The 21,310-nt window shown below is 40.1% G+C and overlaps 1 long non-coding RNA gene across 1 annotated transcript; it reads left to right on the top strand.

The window, feature by feature from the left end:
* Positions 1-6,962: 6,962 nt before the first annotated feature.
* Positions 6,963-7,731, top strand: LOC120041726. The gene is made up of 3 exons (XR_005475933.1): positions 6,963-6,993; positions 7,221-7,296; positions 7,682-7,731. It is a non-coding gene; the product is annotated as an uncharacterized LOC120041726 (long non-coding RNA).
* The last annotated feature ends 13,579 nt before the right edge of the window (positions 7,732-21,310 follow it).

Genomic DNA, 21,310 nt, shown 5'->3' with positions numbered 1-21,310 from the left:
TACTATGTTAGGTATATTTATCTGTGGTTTTATTTCAACAGATTTTACTGATGCTATTAGATTGTACTATGTTAGGTATATTTATCTGTGGTTTTATTTCAACAGATTTTACTGATGCTATTAGATTGTACTATGTTAGGTATATTTATCTGTGGTTTTATTTCAACAGATTTTACTGATGCTATTAGATTGCTGGGTGGGGGGAGTTTTATATATACAGAGACTTCAGAAAGTATTCACACCTGTCACGACTTCAACCGAGGCAGGCTCTCCTTCCCGTTCGGGTGGCGCTCGGCGGTCGTCGTCACCGGCCTACTAGCTGCCACTGACTCTTTTTCCTCCCCCTCCTTATGTGTTTATTTGTATCACCTGGTTTGAGGTAATTGGTAATTAGTGTGGCTTTATTAGTCAGCCAGCCTGTATGCTTCTTTGTGCGGGGATTGTTCGTCTGTAGCTGTGGATTTCGGGAGTGGTTATTGTATTGTGTGCTGGGTTTGTCTCCCGTGTTTGTAGACAGGTGTTTATGACACCCAGTAAGTAAGTGTTGGACATTTTGGTTTGCATTAAAGATCACCGTATTGAAGCTCTGCTGTTCCTGCGTCTGATTTCACCCCCCCCCCCCCGTTACAGAACCCCTTGACTGGTCCCACATGTTGTTGTGTTACATCCTGAATTTAAAAATTATTTTTATTTAACCAGGTAGACTAGTTGAGAACAAGTTCTCATTTGCAATGACACATACAACAACACAGAGTTACACATGGAATAAACAAAATACAATCAATTATACAGTAGAAAAATCTATATACAGCATGTGCAAATAAGGTAGGATAAGAGAGATAAGGCAATAAATAGACCATGGTGGCGAAGTAATTACAATATAGCAATTAAACGCTGGAATGGTAGGGAATGTGAATGTGAATAGCAGAAGATGAATGTGCAAGTAGAGATACTGGGGTTAAATGGATTCAATACCCCATAATGTCAAAGTGGAAATGTTTACAAATGTAATTAAAAGCTGAAATAAGTTCAGGAGTAAAGATTTTGCTTAACAAGTCACATAATAAGTTGCAGGGACTCACTCTGTGTGCAATAATAGTGTTTAACATGATGTCTGAATGACTACCTCATCTCTGTACCCCACACATACAATTATCTGTAATGTCCCTCAGTCGAGCAGTGAATTTCAAACACAGATTCAACCACAAAGACCAGGGAGGTTTTCCAACGCCTCACAAAGAAGTGCATGCAAAGGGTGGCAGGAACTAATGGGGCTCCATAATAAACCCCAGGAAGAGTAGCTGCTGCAGAAAACTGAGGATGGATCAACAACATTGTAGTTACTCCACAATACTAACCTAAATGACAGAGTGAAAAGAAGGAAGCCTGTACAGAATACAAATATTCCAAAACATGCATTCTGTTTGCAATAAGGCACATTTACATTTAAGTCATTTAGCAGACGCTCTTATCCAGAGCGACTTACAAATTGGTGCATTCACCTTATGATATCCAGTGGAACAACCACTTTACAATAGTGCATCTAACTCTTTTAAGGGGGAGGGGGGGGTTAGAAGGATTACTTTATCCTATCCTAGGTATTCCTTAAAGAGGTGGGGTTTCAGGTGTCTCCGGAAGGTGGTGATTGACTCCGCTGACCTGGCGTCGTAAGGGAGTTTGTTCCACCATTGGGGTGCCAGAGCAGCGAACAGTTTTGACTGGGCTGAGCGGGAACTGTACTTCCTCAGAGGTAGGGAGGCGAGCAGGCCAGAGGTGGATGAACGCAGTGCCCTTGTTTGGGTGTAGGGCCTGATCAGAGCCTGAAGGTACGGAGGTGCCGTTCCCCTCACAGCTCCGTAGGCAAGCACCATGGTCTTGTAGCGGATGCGAGCTTCAACTGGAAGCCAGTGGAGAGAGCGGAGGAGCGGGGTGACGTGAGAGAACTTGGGAAGGTTGAACACCAGACGGGCTGCGGCGTTCTGGATGAGTTGTAGGGGTTTAATAGCACAGGCAGGGAGCCCAGCCAACAGCGAGTTGCAGTAGTCCAGACGGGAGATGACAAGTGCCTGGATTAGGACCTGCGCTGCTTCCTGTGTGAGGCAGGGTCGTACTCTGCGAATGTTGTAGAGCATGAACCTACAGGAACGGGTCACCGCCTTGATGTGAGTTGAGAACGACAGGGTGTTGTCCAGGATCACGCCAAGGTTCTTAGCACTCTGGGAGGAGGACACAATGGAGTTGTCAACCGTGATGGCGAGATCATGGAACGGGCAGTCCTTCCCCGGGAGGAAGAGCAGCTCCGTCTTTCCGAGGTTCAGCTTGAGGTGGTGATCCGTCATCCACACTGATATGTCTGCCAGACATGCAGAGATGCGATTCGCCACCTGGTTATCAGAGGGGGGAAAGGAGAAGATTAATTGTGTGTCGTCTGCATAGGCACTAAAGTAATACTGAAAAACAATGTGGCAAAGAAATTAACTTTATATCCTGAATACAAAAGCGTTATGTTTGGGGCAAATTCAACACATCACTGACTACATATTTTCAAGCATGATGGTGGCTGCATCATGTAATGGATATGCTTGTCATTGGCGAAACTAGAGGCCTAACTACAGTCCCTGATTCTAATCTAATGATCATTAGCTGCATCATTTTATGGTTCTAATCCAGGCAGTATCACTTCCAGGTTAAGCGAGCAGTGTGTCAAGATTGGAAATGCGGCTTGTCAGGGTCGTGTTTCGGAGGACACATGGCTCTCGACCTTCGCCTCTCCCCCGAGTCCATTGAGGAGTTGCAATTGGATTTCATGACATTGGTGGAAAAATATATATATAATACACTGGTACTGAAATTAGATTTTTAATCACCTGGCAGATGTGTCAAAACATGTAAACACCTGCAAGACTTTGGTTAGAAGTGAATCACCTGGCAGATGTGTCAAACCATGTAAACACCTGCAAGACTTAAGTTAGAAGTGAATCACCTGGCAGATGTCTCAAACCATGTAAACACCTGCAAGACTTAAGTTAGAAGTGAATCACCTGGCAGATGTGTCAAACCATGTAAACACCTGCAAGACTTAAGTTAGAAGTGAATCACCTGGCTGGACATTTTTTTATTTTATTTTTTTATTTCACCTTTGTTCAACCAGGTAGGCAAGTTGAGAACAAGTTCTCATTTACAACTGCGACCTGGCCAAGATAAACAAAGCAGTTCGACACATACAACAACACAGAGTTACACATGGAGTGTAACAAACATACAGTCAATAATACAGTAGAAAAATAAGTCTATATACAATGTGAGCAAGTGAGGTGAGATAAGGGAGGTGAAGGCAAAATAAATAAATATAAAAATAAAATAAAAATATAAAAAAGGCCATGGTGGCGAAGTAAATACAATATAGCAAGTAAAAACACTGGAATGGTTGGTTTGCAGTGGAAGAATGTGCAAAGTAGAGATAAAAATAATGGGGTGCAAAGGCGCTAAATAAATAAATACAGTAGGGAAAGAGGTAGTTGTTTGGGCTAAATTATATATGGGCTATGTACAGGTGCAGTAATCTATGAGCTGCTCTGACAGACATCCTAAGAAGCACATAGAGACCTGCATTTTGAAGTCGGTTTAATAATACTTGTGAAAACTGACTTCAGGTGATTGAGGGATCTAGTCTAGATTAAACGTCATAGGAAGTTTTATCATGTGGAGGTTTCATTCAAGTCTGTTTAATTAAATAATCTGTTTGTCTTTGACAGGAGAGAGACCAGACTCTCCTTCTGACAGCAGGAAGAGTCCTTCAGGGGAACCAGACTCAGAGACGTCCAAACCAGCAGGACGACATCACTGCTCCCAGTGTGGAAAGAGTTGTACTCAGTTAGGGAGCCTGAAAACACATAAGAGACACACACAGGAAAAAAGCCTTTCCAATGTTCCCAGTTAGGAAACCTGAACCAGCATGAGAGAACACAAGAAGATGTACCGCTGCTCCCAGTGTGGAAAGAGATTTACCCGGTTAAGGTACCTGAAAGAGCATGAAAGAATACATACAAATACACAGGAGGAGAAGACATACCCCTGCTCTCATTGTGGAAAGACATTTTCCCAGTCAGAGTACCTGAAAACACATGAGAGAATAGAGAGGATGTGTTCTGACTTGTGTTTTTGACTGAGAATGTGTGTTTTTGTTTGGACTGTCAAAATTGAGTTTACTTAGTGTAATGTTAGTGTACTGTTTTTTAAAATTGCGATTAATCCATTGTCTGAAAGGGTTAAAAACACGCTGAAAACATCCTAAATACATACTATATACCGCTGCAATCTACAACGTCATGTAAAAACAAGATGTCATGAAGGTTAAATAAAGTCTGCTTTATCAATGGAACATATTGTGACCCGTCATGGAGGTTAAATAAAGTCTGCTTTATCAATGGAACATATTGTGACCCGTCATGGAGGTTAAATAAAGTCTGCTTTATCAATGGAACATATTGTGACCCGTCATGGAGGTTAAATAAAGTCTGCTTTATCAATGGAACATATTGTGACCCGTCATGGAGGTTAAATAAAGTCTGCTTTATCAATGGAACATATTGTGACCCGTCATGGAGGTTAAATAAAGTCTGCTTTATCAATGGAACATATTGTGACCCGTCATGGAGGTTAAATAAAGTCTGCTTTATCAATGGAACATATTGTGACCCGTCATGGAGGTTAAATAAAGTCTGCTTTATCAATGGAACATATTGTGACCAGTCATGGAGGTTAAATAAAGTCTGCTTTATCAATGGAACATATTGTGACCCGTCATGAAGGTTAAATAAAGTCTGCTTTATCAATGGAACATATTGTGACCAGTCATGGAGGTTAAATAAAGTCTGCTTTATCAATGGAACATATTGTGACCCGTCATGGAGGTTAAATAAAGTCTGCTTTATCAATGGAACATATTGTGACCCGTCATGGAGGTTAAATTAAGTCTGCTTTATCAATGGAACATATTGTGACCCGTCCACTGGGGGGCGCTGTAGAGTCATAATATCCATAACAACTACAGGTCAAACAGGGAAATGGTTCACATCGTTTTTCCACCATTCATTTTCCCCACAGGGCTGTGTTTTGTTTAGGCTCACCCTGGTGTGACGTTTTGATAACCATGTAAATCTCTCTAGGACAAGGTGACTGAGGGTGAATGTACACTAGATAAATAGCGGTAAACTGCTGTGTGCCGCTCTGCCTGCCCGTTGTGACTCCGTCAAGAATTCAGCAGAGCAAGTTTGTATGAAGGTCTGGTTATTAAATGGGTACATAGTTCAATAGTAATATCCTCTAAAACGCTCTGGGGACAAACTTTGCTGCCCTGTTGCCAGTTGTCCACATGGCTGGGAGAACCTGTTCAAGTAAGTAAATAGTTTTTCTTTACATTTTCAAAATCTATGTATTATTAGCTAACTAGCTACAGTGCAGGCTAACTCAAATCTAGTTGGTTAGCTAGCTATCTAGCCAACTTCAAAGACTGTATAGATAGCTAGCTAAGTTAATTAAATATCATCAGCTACCTAACTTCATATTAGCTAGCTATCTTGATGTATTTATCACTGTAAAAAACAAACTCCAAATGCATTTGTAGGTAGCCAGCTAACAGCCATGGAAGAGGGTGAAAGGATAGCATCACCAACTGTCAGTGAGAAAGGAGGCTATTCTGGATAGGGCAGGTACTTTTGTGTAGTTCCTGTCCCTAGAAGTGAGGACAGAGATAATAGTAACATAATATTCAGTGTGGTGTAATTTGACTATAATGAAGTGTGTTTCTTGTGAGGTTTTCTGTCCTCAGATAAAGAGCGCTATGAAAGCCAGTCTACATATGAAGAGGTCCCAATGAGGAGCAGTGGTTCTCAGTCCTGGGGACTCAGAGGCACATTGTTGTTTTTGCCTCAGCACTGCACAGCTGATTCAAATGATCAACTCATCATCAAGCTTCAAGTGGTATTTATGTATTCATTTGTGATGCCATCCTTGATATGATCCTGTTATTGTCACATGCTACACATGTACATATGTGTGCCCATGCATCTATCAATCCAATGTTATCATGATTTGTTATCAGGGATATTATACTTTAGTAATCCACAATGACCTGTTGATGTAACAGTCTAATAATTACATTGTCTTCCATATTCCTACAGATGCCTTGTAACTGGAGATTCCTTCAAAACGATTGCCTACAGTTACCGTGTAGGGCACTGCAAGGTTGGGTCATCTGGGACTGCCTCCTGGAGGAATTCAGGTGTGTGAAGGCTACCTGTGTTCTGCGTAACTTCATGAGGATGGACACGAGGACCAGGAGGGGATCTGCAGCTCGCCGCCGTGTCCCAGAGGAGGAGTCTGCTGCTCTGCAGGATGTTTCAAGGATGGGGTCCAACAACGCAGCAAGAGAGGCAATCCGTGTGCAGGAGATCTTCACCTCCTACTTCTTCAACGAGGGCGCTGTTCCCTGGTAACACCATAGACTACACTATGCACAACCAAAGGCTCTTTTAAGAGGGTGCTGTTCCCTGGCAACACCATAGACTACACTATGCACAACCAAAGGCTCTTTTAAGAGGGTGCTGTTCCCTGGCAACACCATAGACTACACTATGCACAACCAAAGGCTCTTTTAAGAGCCATTCACATTGCAATAAGAGTATTCTTCCATTTACTTAGCTATGTCAACTGCAGTTATTCAATTCCTAGTGTGTCTCCCTTTGATTTCTACTTCTCAGGTGAGGGTGCTGTTTAGGTAAGGGTGTGATGTCTGTGCAAAAACAAAACAGGCTATTTTAAATCACCCATATTGAAAAAATGTAGAACAATTAGACACCCTATAACCCACACCTACACACTCATGTATCAATCTGATTGATGGATTGTGTTGTGCAGTAAGCAGGCTCAGGTGTATAACTGTGGCTCCTTCCACCTTCAAAGAATAGGCAAGAGGGCCAACCATGGAGAATAGTAAGACACTTCATTATTTCTATAACTACGCTATATTGTTTGTCCTTGTGTGTCCGTTCATGTTTTTCAGCATAAAGTACTCTGCAGCCACTTAGTGTGGTGTGGACACCAGGTGAGGCCACACACAGATTCCTGTTGAACACTGTCACTTTAACTACCTTATTTTCTCAATAACAGTCTCTCTCCTTCACTTCATCCCTCTCTCCCCTTCTCCCTAAATCCTCTAGGTTATATCAGCTGTGTCGGTGAACCCCTCCTGCATCTGAACTGGCTACATCGAGGACACAGCATGATCATGCTGAGGTGAGAGGTCACTTGGTCAGGTCAACAGGAAGTATTATTAAAGAGATGCTTTACATTGAAATACAGATAGAGATGCAGTAGTCCCAGAGTTAATGATCCCAGGTCAGTTTATATTATACAGGAAGTATTATTAAAGAGATGCTTTACATTGAAATACAGATAGATGCAGTAGTCCCAGAGTTAATGATCCCAGGTCAGTTTATATTATACAGGAAGTATTATTAAAGAGATGCTTTACATTGAAATACAGATAGATGCAGTAGTCCCAGAGTTAATGATCCCAGGTCAGTTTTGCATTTCACCTCCTGATTGATGACTAACAATGTTAGAATAAAAACACAAGGCTTAAACATGCTCTCTCTCTCCATCTGTCTCTCGTCTGCAGATATGTTTTGATGTGAGAGGATGCCAACCCCCAGTCCCATCATCGCCACCTCACCCTCTTTTAAGATAACCTGTGGGCCGACTAGAGACACTGCTATGTAATTGTGATGAACTGAGAGAATATTTATGTAGCACTGTGATTCATTAATCATGTGCTGCCTTCCCTGCTCCTATGTGCTTACCTCTTTCCCTTTCTGTCTTTTACACCTCTCTCGCCACCTCTTTCTTCCTCTGTTTTTATAATGCACAACAGATGTGCATTGAAGTACAGATTGAACCTGTATTTATAACACTTGGATAATGAGCTTTTCAATAAAGCGTTTCACATTCTCTACTGGTTGAAATGAAGTGTAATGTGATGAAATACTCCACCTATCCTGTGTTTATCAGATCAATGCAGATGAAGGGCATTAGATGTTGAGATGAACCAGTGTTGGAGTATTTACATGATGCATAGGAAGTGTAGTGTTCTGGTTTTTAACATTATATTTCTGTATATATAAATTAACTAGTTAAATTCTGTTTCTAGTCTATTAGTTACAATGTGTAACCATTGATGTCCCAGGACCAAGATTGGTAAACACTGTTGAAATGTATAATTGTAATACATACATGCAGACACAGTGTCATTCAAAGACTGGAATTTGATTCTCCTGGTATTGGATATGACTGAAAAATCATCTCAAAGACATTCATACCTAAACTGCACCTTTATTTGCCAAGGTAGAGTACATGATCAGTGAATATATTAAATGTACAGGCTACAATGTGGGGATCTCATGCATGGTAATAACTACATGTATATACGACTTGCATCCTTGGCACAACATGATATTATATTCTACTCAATCCATAGGCTTCATTAATGTCATTCAGGCTGTTTTGAAGTTGATACAACTGGCTATGATAGCTGAGGTTCATAGCTAGGTTCTTAACTAATATGTATACCAAACGTTTGGGTCCATACACAGATCGGCTAGATAGCTAGCTACACATCCATGGGTATACAGGGATTTTAATCATCCACTGCACAATATGAAAGAACATAGCTAGCTACGTGATTTCATCTATCTGCATAGCAAATATAAGCAAGGAAAGCTTACAAAATTGTACATTCAATTTGCAGTAAATTCTTCAGCTAGCTAGATTCTATACATCCACTGTTTCACAAATCAACCGCCTGGTTTGCTGGTTGTTTCAGGAGTCCCTAAAACAACCAGAATTACAATTTCATACTCATGTCACAACACCCATAAAGCTAGCCAGCTAGCTGGCTAATGTTAGCTGGGTCAGCTAGCTGGCTAATGTTAGCTAGTCAGCTAGCTGGCTAAATCGCGATTTTCATGAATTAACTTTATGATAAAAAAAAATGCATAATCGTTTGTCTCTACATGAACTAACATTCCTGTCAACTGTACATGTTTTTGCATGATTAGTTATGACGTTATAATCCCTTACATTTGCTTCCATCCTAGTATTTCTGTCCGCCATCTTTGATTCAGTTCTGTGTAGGGGTTCCCCTCTCTCCTAGTATTTCTGTCCGCCATCTTTGATTCAGTTCAGTTCTGTGTAGTGTTACCCCTCTCTCCTAGTATTTCTGTCCGCCATCTTTGATTCAGTTCAGTTCTGTGTAGGGTTACCCCTCTCTCCTAGTATTTCTGTCCGCCATCTTTGCTGAAGAAAGTCTAACTGTCACTAGCGCAGCAGCAGCCTCCCCCGGTCCTAGTGCCTAGTAAAATATATTGACTGATATTGATTTATTTAGGGGGGGGGGGCTAATTAATATTTTAGGACTAGCTAATTCCCTGAATCCTACCCTTTAATTTTTTGTCTGAAAATTAAATTTACATTTTACTCAACTGCGTTACCCACTCCAGTCAGCAGATTGCGGTCTGCGACTTTAAGGCAATGCTGCTACTGTGACGTATAATCTAGTGGACGGAACGCTTCTTTCAGCAGCAGCAACAGTTCGTCAGCCACCTCGGTAGCTTGCTAGCCAAAATATACGAACCAATAAAGCTCTTTAGACGCTTTAGTGTATATTAGCCACTGTATTTTAAACCCACTTCTGTCGTCTAGTTAGTTATCCGTTTTAATTTCATATTTACGGTATTGTTTTTATTATTCATCTAGGGTGCTGGTTAAGTTAGCATTAGCCTAGCTAGCTAACATCTCCAACCATGAGGTCACTAAGGTACTCTCTTGTTAATGAAGAGAGGGACTGCTGGACGGAGAAAGAAGCTCTCGTCAAAGAGGAGAAGGAAGAGAAGGATATCACAGTAAAACAAGAAGTAGAGGGTGAGGCTGTTACAGTGAAAAAAGAAGAGAAAGACGTTACAGTGAAAGAAGAGGAAGACGCGTTCAGATTGAAAGAGGAAGAGGATGTTTCAGTAAAAGAAGAGGAGGAAGAGAAAGAGGAGGCTGCAGTTTTTGGAGTGAAAGAGGAGGATGGGGAGATGACTGTCACATTGGAAGAAGAGGAGGAGGAAACTGAATATCTGGGCTCGGTTTCCCAAACGCATCTTAAGGCATCCAATGGTTCTAACGATGAACGGGCCCTGATTAACACTAGTAAGTACTGTCTTAAAAACAGAGGCACAAACTCTGCAGTTGTTGAACTGTTTTATTTTTTTATTTAACCAGGTGGCTATGATGTCATAATGATAGTTTAACACAGTGACCATGATGTCATAATGATAGTTTAACCAGGTGGCCATGGTGTCAAAAGTTAAGACTTTTTGTATTTAACCAGGTAGGCCAGTTGAGAACAAGTTCTCATTTACAACTGCGACCTGGCCAAGATAAAGCAAAGCAGTGTGACACAGACAACAACATAGTTACACATGGAATAAACAATAAACAAGCCAATAACACAATAAGCAAGTCAATGACACAGTAGAAAAAAAGAAAATCTATATATAGTGTGTGCAAAAGGCATGAGGAGGTAGGCAATGAATAGTCCATAGTAGCGAAGAATTACAATTTAGCAGATTAACACTGGAGTGATAAATGAGCAGATGATGATGTGCAAGTAGAGATACTGGTGTGCAAAAGAGCAGAAAAGTACATATACAGCTGCAGCGATCGGTTAGCTGCTCAGATAGCTGATGTTTAAAGTTGGTGAGGGAAATATAAGTCTCCAGCTTCAGCAAATTTTGAAATTCGCTCCAGTCACTGGAAGGATGTGTGGTGTTAAAGGGGAAATCTGCAATTACCACATCCATATTTAGATTTTTAAATTATTTATTTATAGCCATTGATTCTTGAAGAATATAACACATGCCTCATGAGCTTAGTTCAACTGTTGTACCCCATCAGAACACCAAATAAGTTTTTTTTACTTCAATGTATAGAAACAATGTAAATCAACACTGTAAAGCCTCAAAACATAGTTAAAACTATAATGTTGATATCATGGATGGACAGTCCTTGCATCCATAGGTCTATCTATGAATTTGAAAGTAGTTACATTTCTCCAGCCCCATCCATCATCTTATTAGCAAAATAGTGGTGGAATTACAGCTTTGTTATTGGTTGATTGATTCTTGTGTGGCTTTTTTAAAGGGACAACCTAGTATTTAAACAGCAACAAAATGGCTGCCGAGAGACTTGGTTTGGTAAACAGCTGAGGGATGGGGGCTGGTATGGGGTCTGGAGAAATGTAACCACTCTCAAATTAATAGAGAAAGCTATTGTATCAACCGTAACCCAAAACCTAGCGACCTCGTCAAGAAGTTCAGACATCTTGGCATAACAGTTATAAGGTGTTGGCTTGACAGTCACTGGACCCAGGTTGGAGTTCAGCTCAGGGCAACCCCCTGAATTCACTACACTATGAATACAAGGACTGGCCATCCATGATGTCATAATGATAGTTTAACCAGGTTTCTAGGATATATAGTATATTCTAGAATTCATCCATGATGTCATAATGATAGTTTAACAGGTTTCTAGGCTATATAGTATATTCTAGAATTCATCCATGATGTCATAATGATAGTTTAACAGGTTTCTAGGCTATATAGTATATTCTAGAATTGCCAGTGTAGATTTCCTGTAGGGTCAAATTGTTAGAGCTGTTGATAAATCATTGTATAATATTCAGCATTTATTTTCATGCCATTACATCAATACAGCCCAACCAGAAGAGAAGAAACTCTTCCTGAACCACCTCCTCTTGCTGTCCTTCATACATTCTGACGTTGCTGGTAATAAGCTACACAAGCAGTCAGCAACCTACATTTGGAGTGCAAATGTATCTTACCATTTCTACTGATCTGGTGACAGTTATGATTTTCATATGTTCATTTTACTGGAACAGTTTCATTTCATTTATAATAGTATCTCAAAATCATTGTCTGTGATTAATCTACATTCTATCTAAATGAAAATTATACAAATCTAAAAGTAACTTTTATTGCCATTGCCACCTATGTAAAAAATAGCCTACATAAAGCCAACAAATAAAAATATTGCAAATAACTGTCCTATAAATCACATGGCCTGTCCATAACGAACTTGAAACATTGTATAAAATATTCTGGGCCCTCGGTTTCCCGTGCCTGTGAGTTCTCGACCGACACAGCTGTAGGCTATTTGTGAAAGGGATAAGAAGTAATCAGGTGTTTTGACATTTCCACTGGATCAGCGCATTACGTTTTTCCCTTTTGTGCCGAGTGGTTATCGAAAGGACAAGAGCTGGAAATATTTTTCAAATACTTTGAGGAGTTATTCTCCTTTGCAATTGACTTTGATTAGACTTTGTTTACTTGCTGTTTGAGGTGAGAAAAAATGTGCTTTGAGAGGCTGCACAACTCAGTGGTGGTGCATTAAGACAATCAGAAATAATATCAGACATCCCCAAATGGGCACATTTATAGGCCTACATTTGTGTGCAGGCCAGGTAGACTAGTCCTACTTCTATATGTGTAACAGGTAGACTAGTTTTACATCTATATGTGTAACCAGGTAGACTAGTTTTACATCTATATGTGTAACCAGGTAGACTAGTTTTACATCTATATGTGTAACCAGGTAGACTAGTTTTACATCTATATGTGTAACTAGGTAGACTAGTCCTACTTCTATATGTGTAACCAGGTAGACTAGTTCTACTTCTGTATGTGTTGTCAGGTAGACTAGTCCTACCTCTATATGTGTTGTCAGGTAGACTAGTCCTACTTCTATATGTGTTGTCAGGTAGACTAGTCCTACTTCTATATGTGTTGTCGGGTAGCCTAGTTCTACTTCTATATGTGTAACCAGGTAGACTAGTCCTACTTCTATATGTGTAACCAGGTAGAGTAGTCCTACTTCTTAATGTGTAACCAGGTAGACTAGTCTTACTTCTATATGTGTAACCAGGTAGACTCGTCCTACTTCTATATGTGTAACCAGGTAGACTAGTCCTACTTCTATATGTGTAACCAGGTAGACTAGTCCTACTTCTATGTGTGTAACCAGGTAGACTAGTCCTACTTCTATATGTGTAACCAGGTAGACTAGTCCTACTTCTATATGTGTAACCAGGTAGACTGGGCCTACTTCTATATGTGTAACCAGGTAGACTAGTCCTACTTCTATATGTGTAACCAGGTAGACTAGTCCTACTTCTATATGTTTAACCAGGTAGACTAGTCCTACTTCTATATGTGTAACCAGGTAGACTAGTCCTACTTCTATATGTGTAACCAGGTAGACTAGTCCTACTTCTATGTGTGTAACCAGGTAGACTAGTCCTACTTCTATATGTGTAACCAGGTAGACTAGTCCTACTTCTATATGTGTAACCAGGTAGACTAGTCCTACTTCTATATGTGTAACCAGGTAGACTAGTCCTACTTCTATATGTGTTTTATTTAGAGTAGTCCTACTTCTATATGTGTAACCAGGTAGACTAGTCCTACTTCTATATGTGTTGTCGGGTAGACTAGTCCTCCTGCTATATGTGTATTCGGGTAGACTAGTCCTCCTGCTATATGTGTATTCGGGTAGACTAGTCCTCCTGCTATATGTGTATTCGGGTAGACTAGTCCTCCTGCTATATGTGTATTCGGGTAGACTAGTCCTCCTGCTATATGTGTATTCGGGTAGACTAGTCCTCCTGCTATATGTGTAATCGGGTAGACTAGTTCTACTTCTATATGTGTAACCGGGTAGACTAGTTCTACTACTATATGTGTGACCGGGTAGACTAGTCCTACCTCTATATGTGTAACCAGGTAGACTAGTCCTAACTCTATATGTGTACCCAGGTAGACTAGTCCTACATCTATATGTGTAACCAGGTAGACTAGTCCTACTTCTATATGTGTAATCAGGTAGACTAGTCCTACTTCTATATGTGTAACCAGGTAGACTAGTTCTACTTCTATATGTGTAACCAGGTAGACTAGTCCTACTTCTATATGTGTTGTCAGGTAGACTAGTCCTACTTCTATATGTGTTGTCAGGTAGACTAGTCCTACTTCTATATGTGTAACCAGGTAGACTAGTTCTACTTCTATATGTGTTGTCAGGTAGACTAGTCCTACCTCTATATGTGTTGTCAGGTAGACTAGTCCTACTTCTATATGTGTAACCAGGTAGACTAGTCCTACTTCTATATGTGTTGTTATTTAGACTAGTTCTACTTCTATATGTGTAACCAGGTAGACTAGTCCTACTTCTATATGTGTAACCAGGTAGACTGGTCCTACTTCTATATGTGTAACCAGGTAGACTGGTCCTACTTCTATATGTGTAACCAGGTAGACTAGTCCTACTTCTATATGTGTAACCAGGTAGACTAGTCCTACTTCTATATGTGTTGTCAGGTAGACTAGTCCTGTAACCAGGTAGACTAGTCCTACTTCTATATGTGTAACCAGGTAGACTAGTCCTACTTCTATATGTGTAACCAGGTAGACTAGTCCTACTTCTATATGTGTAACCAGGTAGACTAGTCCTACTTCTATATGTGTAACCAGGTAGACTGGGCCTACTTCTATATGTGTAACCAGGTAGACTAGGCCTACTTCTATATGTGTAACCAGGTAGACTAGTCCTACTTCTATATGTTTAACCAGGTAGACTAGTCCTACTTCTATATGTGTAACCAGGTAGACTAGTCCTACTTCTATATGTGTTTTTATTTAGACTAGTCCTACTTCTATATGTGTAACCAGGTAGACTAGTCCTACTTCTATATGTGTAACCAGGTAGACTAGTCCTACTTCTATATGTGTAACCAGGTAGACTGGGCCTACTTCTATATGTGTAACCAGGTAGACTATTCCTACTTCTATATGTGTAACCAGGTAGACTAGTCCTACTTCTATATGTTTAACCAGGTAGACTAGTCATACTTCTATATGTGTAACCAGGTAGACTAGTCCTACTTCCATATGTGTTGTTATTTAGACTAGTCCTACTTCTATATGTGTAACCAGGTAGACTGGTCCTACTTCTATATGTGTAACCAGGTAGACTGGGCCTACTTCTATATGTGTAACCAGGTAGACTAGTCCTACTTCTATATGTGTAACCAGGTAGACTAGTTCTACTTCTATATGTGTAACCAGGTAGACTAGTCCTACTTATATATGTGTTGTCAGGTAGACTAGTCCTGTAACCAGGTAGACTAGTCCTACTTCTATATGTGTAACCAGGTAGACTAGTCCTACTTCTATATGTGTAACCAGGTAGACTAGTCCTACTTCTATATGTGTAACCAGGTAGATATGTGTGTTGTCAGGTAGACTAGTCCTACTTCTATATGTGTAGTCAGGTAGACTAGTCCTACTTCTATATGTATAACCAGGTAGACGAGTCCTACTTCTAATTGTGTAACCAGGTAGACTAGTCCTACTTCTATATGTGTAACCAGGTAGACTAGTCCTACCTCTATATGTGTAACCAGGTAGACTAGTCCCCCTGCTATATGTGTAGTCAGGTAGACTAGTCCTACTTCTATATGTGTTGTCAGGTAGACTAGTCCTACTTCTATATGTGTTGTCGGGTAGACTAGTCCTCCTGCTATATGTGTATTCGGGTAGACTAGTTCTACTTCTATATGTGTAATCGGGTAGACTAGTTCTACTTCTATATGTGTAACCGGGTAGACTAGTTCTACTACTATATGTGTGACCGGGTAGACTAGTCCTACTTCTATATGTGTTTTTATTTAGACTAGTCCTACTTCTATATGTGTAACCAGGTAGACTAGTCCTACTTCTATATGTGTAACCAGGTAGACTAGTCCTACTTCTATATGTGTAACCAGGTAGACTGGGCCTACTTCTATATGTGTAACCAGGTGGACTATTCCTACTTCTATATGTGTAACCAGGTAGACTAGTCCTACTTCTATATGTGTTGTCGGGTAGCCTAGTTCTACTTCTATATGTGTAACCAGGTAGACTAGTCCTACTTCTATATGTGTAACCAGGTAGAGTAGTCCTACTTCTTAATGTGTAACCAGGTAGACTAGTCTTACTTCTATATGTGTAACCAGGTAGACTAGTCCTACTTCTATATGTGTAACCAGGTAGACTAGTCCTACTTCTATATGTGTAACCAGGTAGACTAGTCCTACTTCTATATGTGTAACCAGGTAGACTAGTCCTACTTCTATATGTGTAACCAGGTAGACTAGTCCTACTTCTATATGAGTTGTTATTTAGACTAGTTCTACTTCTATATGTGTGACCAGGTAGACTAGTTCTACTTCTATATGTGTGACCAGGTAGACTAGTCCTACCTCTATATGTGTAACCAGGTATACTAGTCCTACTTCTATATGTGTAACCAGGTAGACTAGTTCTACTTCTATATGTGTTGTCAGGTAGACTAGTCCTACCTCTATATGTGTAACCAGGTAGACTAGTCCTAACTCTATATGTGTAACCAGGTAGACTAGTTCTACCTCTATATGTGTAACCAGGTAGACTAGTCCTACTTCTATATGTGTAACCAGGTAGACTAGTCCTACTTCTATATGTGTAACCAGGTAGACTAGTCCTACTTCTATATGTGTAACCAGGTAGACTGGGCCTACTTCTATATGTGTAACCAGGTAGACTAGTCCTACATCTATATGTGTAACCAGGTAGACTAGTCCTACTTCTATATGTTTAACCAGGTAGACTAGTCCTACTTCTATATGTGTAACCAGGTAGACTAGTCCTACTTCTATATGTGTTTTTATTTAGACTAGTCCTACTTCTATATGTGTAACCAGGTAGACTAGTCCTACTTCTATATGTGTCCTACTTCTATATGTGTTTTTATTTAGACTAGTCCTACTTCTATATGTGTAACCAGGTAGACTAGTCCTACTTCTATATGTGTAACCAGGTAGACTAGTCCTACTTCTATATGTGTAACCAGGTAGACTGGGCCTACTTCTATATGTGTAACCATGTGGACTATTCCTACTTCTATATGTGTAACCATGTGGACTATTCCTACTTCTATATGTGTAACCAGGTAGACTAGTCCTACTTCTATATGTGTTGTCAGGTAGACTAGTCCTACTTCTATATGTGTTGTCGGGTAGACTAGTCCTCCTGCTATATGTGTATTCGGGTAGACTAGTTCTACTTCTATATGTGTAATCGGGTAGACTAGTCCTACCTCTATATGTGTAACCAGGTAGACTAGTCCTAACTCTATATGTGTAACCAGGTAGACTAGTCCTACTTCTATATGTGTAACCAGGTAGACTAGTCCTACTTCTATATGTGTAACCAGGTAGACTAGTTCTACTTCTATATGTGTAACCAGGTAGACTAGTCCTACTTCTATATGTGTTGTCAGGTAGACTAGTCCTACTTCTATATGTGTAACCAGGTAGACTAGTTCTACTTCTATATGTGTTGTCAGGTAGACTAGTCCTACCTCTATGTGTTGTCAGGTAGACTAGTCCTACTTCTATATGTGTTGTCGGGTAGCCTAGTTCTACTTCTATATGTGTAACCAGGTAGACTAGTTCTACTTCTATATGTGTAATCGGGTAGACTAGTCCTACCTCTATATGTGTAACCAGGTAGACTAGTCCTAACTCTATATGTGTAACCAGGTAGACTAGTCCTACTTCTATATGTGTAACCAGGTAGACTAGTCCTACTTCTATATGTGTAACCAGGTAGACTAGTCCTACTTCTATATGTGTAACCAGGTAGACTAGTTCTACTTCTATATGTGTAACCAGGTAGACTAGTCCTACTTCTATATGTGTTGTCAGGTAGACTAGTCCTACTTCTATATGTGTAACCAGGTAGACTAGTTCTACTTCTATATGTGTTGTCAGGTAGACTAGTCCTACCTCTATGTGTTGTCAGGTAGACTAGTCCTACTTCTATATGTGTTGTCGGGTAGCCTAGTTCTACTTCTATATGTGTAACCAGGTAGACTAGTCCTACTTCTATATGTGTAACCAGGTAGAGTAGTCCTACTTCTTAATGTGTAACCAGGTAGACTAGTCTTACTTCTATATGTGTAACCAGGTAGACTAGTCCTACTTCTATATGTGTAACCAGGTAGACTAGTCCTACTTCTATATGTGTAACCAGGTAGACTAGTCCTACTTCTATATGTGTAACCAGGTAGACTAGTCCTACTTCTATATGTGTAACCAGGTAGACTAGTCCTACTTCTATATGAGTTGTTATTTAGACTAGTTCTACTTCTATATGTGTGACCAGGTAGACTAGTCCTACTTCTATATGTGTAACCAGGTAGACTAGTCCTACTTCTATATGTGTAACCAGGTAGACTGGGCCTACTTCTATATGTGTAACCAGGTAGACTATTCCTATTTCTATATGTGTAACCAGGTAGACTAGTCCTACTTCTATATGTTTAACCAGGTAGACTAGTCATACTTCTATATGTGTAACCAGGTAGACTAGTCCTACTTCCATATGTGTTGTTATTTAGACTAGTCCTACTTCTATATGTGTAACCAGGTAGACTGGTCCTACTTCTATATGTGTAACCAGGTAGACTGGGCCTACTTCTATATGTGTAACCAGGTAGACTAGTCCTACTTCTATGTGTGTAACCAGGTAGACTAGTCCTACTTCTATATGTTTAACCAGGTAGACTAGTCCTACTTCTATATGTTTAACCAGGTAGACTAGTCCTACTTCTATATGTGTAACCAGGTAGACTAGTCCTACTTCTATATGTGTAACCAGGTAGACTAGTCCTACTTCTATATGTGTAACCAGGTAGACTAGTCCTACTTCTATATGTGTGACCAGGTAGACTAGTCCTTCTTCTATATGTATAACCAGGTAGACTAGTCCTACTTCTATATGTGTAACCAGGTAGACTAGTCCTACTTCTATATGTGTTGTTATTTAGACTAGTTCTACTTCTATATGTGTAACCAGGTAGACTAGTCCTACTTCTATATGTGTAACCAGGTAGACTGGTCCTACTTCTATATGTGTAACCAGGTAGACTGGTCCTACTTCTATATGTGTAACCAGGTAGACTAGTCCTACTTCTATATGTGTAACCAGGTAGACTAGTCCTACCTCTATATGTGTTGTCAGGTAGACTAGTCCTGTAACCAGGTAGACTAGTCCTACTTCTATATGTGTAACCAGGTAGACTAGTCCTACTTCTATATGTGTTGTTATTTAGACTAGTTCTACTTCTATATGTGTAACCAGGTAGACTAGTCCTACTTCTATATGTGTAACCAGGTAGACTGGTCCTACTTCTATATGTGTAACCAGGTAGACTGGTCCTACTTCTATATGTGTAACCAGGTAGACTAGTCCTACTTCTATATGTGTAACCAGGTAGACTAGTCCTACTTCTATATGTGTTGTCAGGTAGACTAGTCCTGTAACCAGGTAGACTAGTCCTACTTCTATATGTGTAACCAGGTAGACTAGTCCTACTTCTATATGTGTAACCAGGTAGACTAGTCCTACTTCTATATGTGTAACCAGGTAGACTAGTCCTACTTCTATATGTGTAACCAGGTAGACTAGGCCTACTTCTATATGTGTAACCAGGTAGACTAGTCCTACTTCTATATGTTTAACCAGGTAGACTAGTCCTACTTCTATATGTGTAACCAGGTAGACTAGTCCTACTTCTATATGTGTTTTTATTTAGACTAGTCCTACTTCTATATGTGTAACCAGGTAGACTAGTCCTACTTCTATATGTGTAACCAGGTAGACTAGTCCTACTTCTATATGTGTAACCAGGTAGACTGGGCCTACTTCTATATGTGTAACCAGGTAGACTATTCCTACTTCTATATGTGTAACCAGGTAGACTAGTCCTACTTCTATATGTTTAACCAGGTAGACTAGTCATACTTCTATATGTGTAACCAGGTAGACTAGTCCTACTTCCATATGTGTTGTTATTTAGACTAGTCCTACTTCTATATGTGTAACCAGGTAGACTGGTCCTACTTCTATATGTGTAACCAGGTAGACTGGGCCTACTTCTATATGTGTAACCAGGTAGACTATTCCTACTTCTATATGTGTAACCAGGTAGACTAGTTCTACTTCTATATGTGTAACCAGGTAGACTAGTCCTACTTATATATGTGTTGTCAGGTAGACTAGTCCTGTAACCAGGTAGACTAGTCCTACTTCTATATGTGTAACCAGGTAGACTAGTCCTACTTCTATATGTGTAACCAGGTAGACTAGTCCTACTTCTATATGTGTAACCAGGTAGATATGTGTGTTGTCAGGTAGACTAGTCCTACTTCTATATGTGTAGTCAGGTAGACTAGTCCTACTTCTATATGTATAACCAGGTAGACGAGTCCTACTTCTAATTGTGTAACCAGGTAGACTAGTCCTACTTCTATATGTGTAACCAGGTAGACTAGTCCTACCTCTATATGTGTAACCAGGTAGACTAGTCCCCCTGCTATATGTGTAGTCAGGTAGACTAGTCCTACTTCTATATGTGTTGTCAGGTAGACTAGTCCTACTTCTATATGTGTTGTCGGGTAGACTAGTCCTCCTGCTATATGTGTATTCGGGTAGACTAGTTCTACTTCTATATGTGTAATCGGGTAGACTAGTTCTACTTCTATATGTGTAACCGGGTAGACTAGTTCTACTACTATATGTGTGACCGGGTAGACTAGTCCTACTTCTATATGTGTTTTTATTTAGACTAGTCCTACTTCTATATGTGTAACCAGGTAGACTAGTCCTACTTCTATATGTGTAACCAGGTAGACTAGTCCTACTTCTATATGTGTAACCAGGTAGACTGGGCCTACTTCTATATGTGTAACCAGGTGGACTATTCCTACTTCTATATGTGTAACCAGGTAGACTAGTCCTACTTCTATATGTGTTGTCGGGTAGCCTAGTTCTACTTCTATATGTGTAACCAGGTAGACTAGTCCTACTTCTATATGTGTAACCAGGTAGAGTAGTCCTACTTCTTAATGTGTAACCAGGTAGACTAGTCTTACTTCTATATGTGTAACCAGGTAGACTAGTCCTACTTCTATATGTGTAACCAGGTAGACTAGTCCTACTTCTATATGTGTAACCAGGTAGACTAGTCCTACTTCTATATGTGTAACCAGGTAGACTAGTCCTACTTCTATATGAGTTGTTATTTAGACTAGTTCTACTTCTATATG

The sequence above is a fragment of the Salvelinus namaycush genome, unplaced genomic scaffold (genome assembly GCF_016432855.1).
Source record: "Salvelinus namaycush isolate Seneca unplaced genomic scaffold, SaNama_1.0 Scaffold517, whole genome shotgun sequence".
Taxonomy (NCBI): Eukaryota; Metazoa; Chordata; class Actinopteri; order Salmoniformes; family Salmonidae; genus Salvelinus; species Salvelinus namaycush.
Note: the sequence above shows the minus strand (reverse complement) of the source record. Positions and strands in the feature narration are given on the sequence as shown.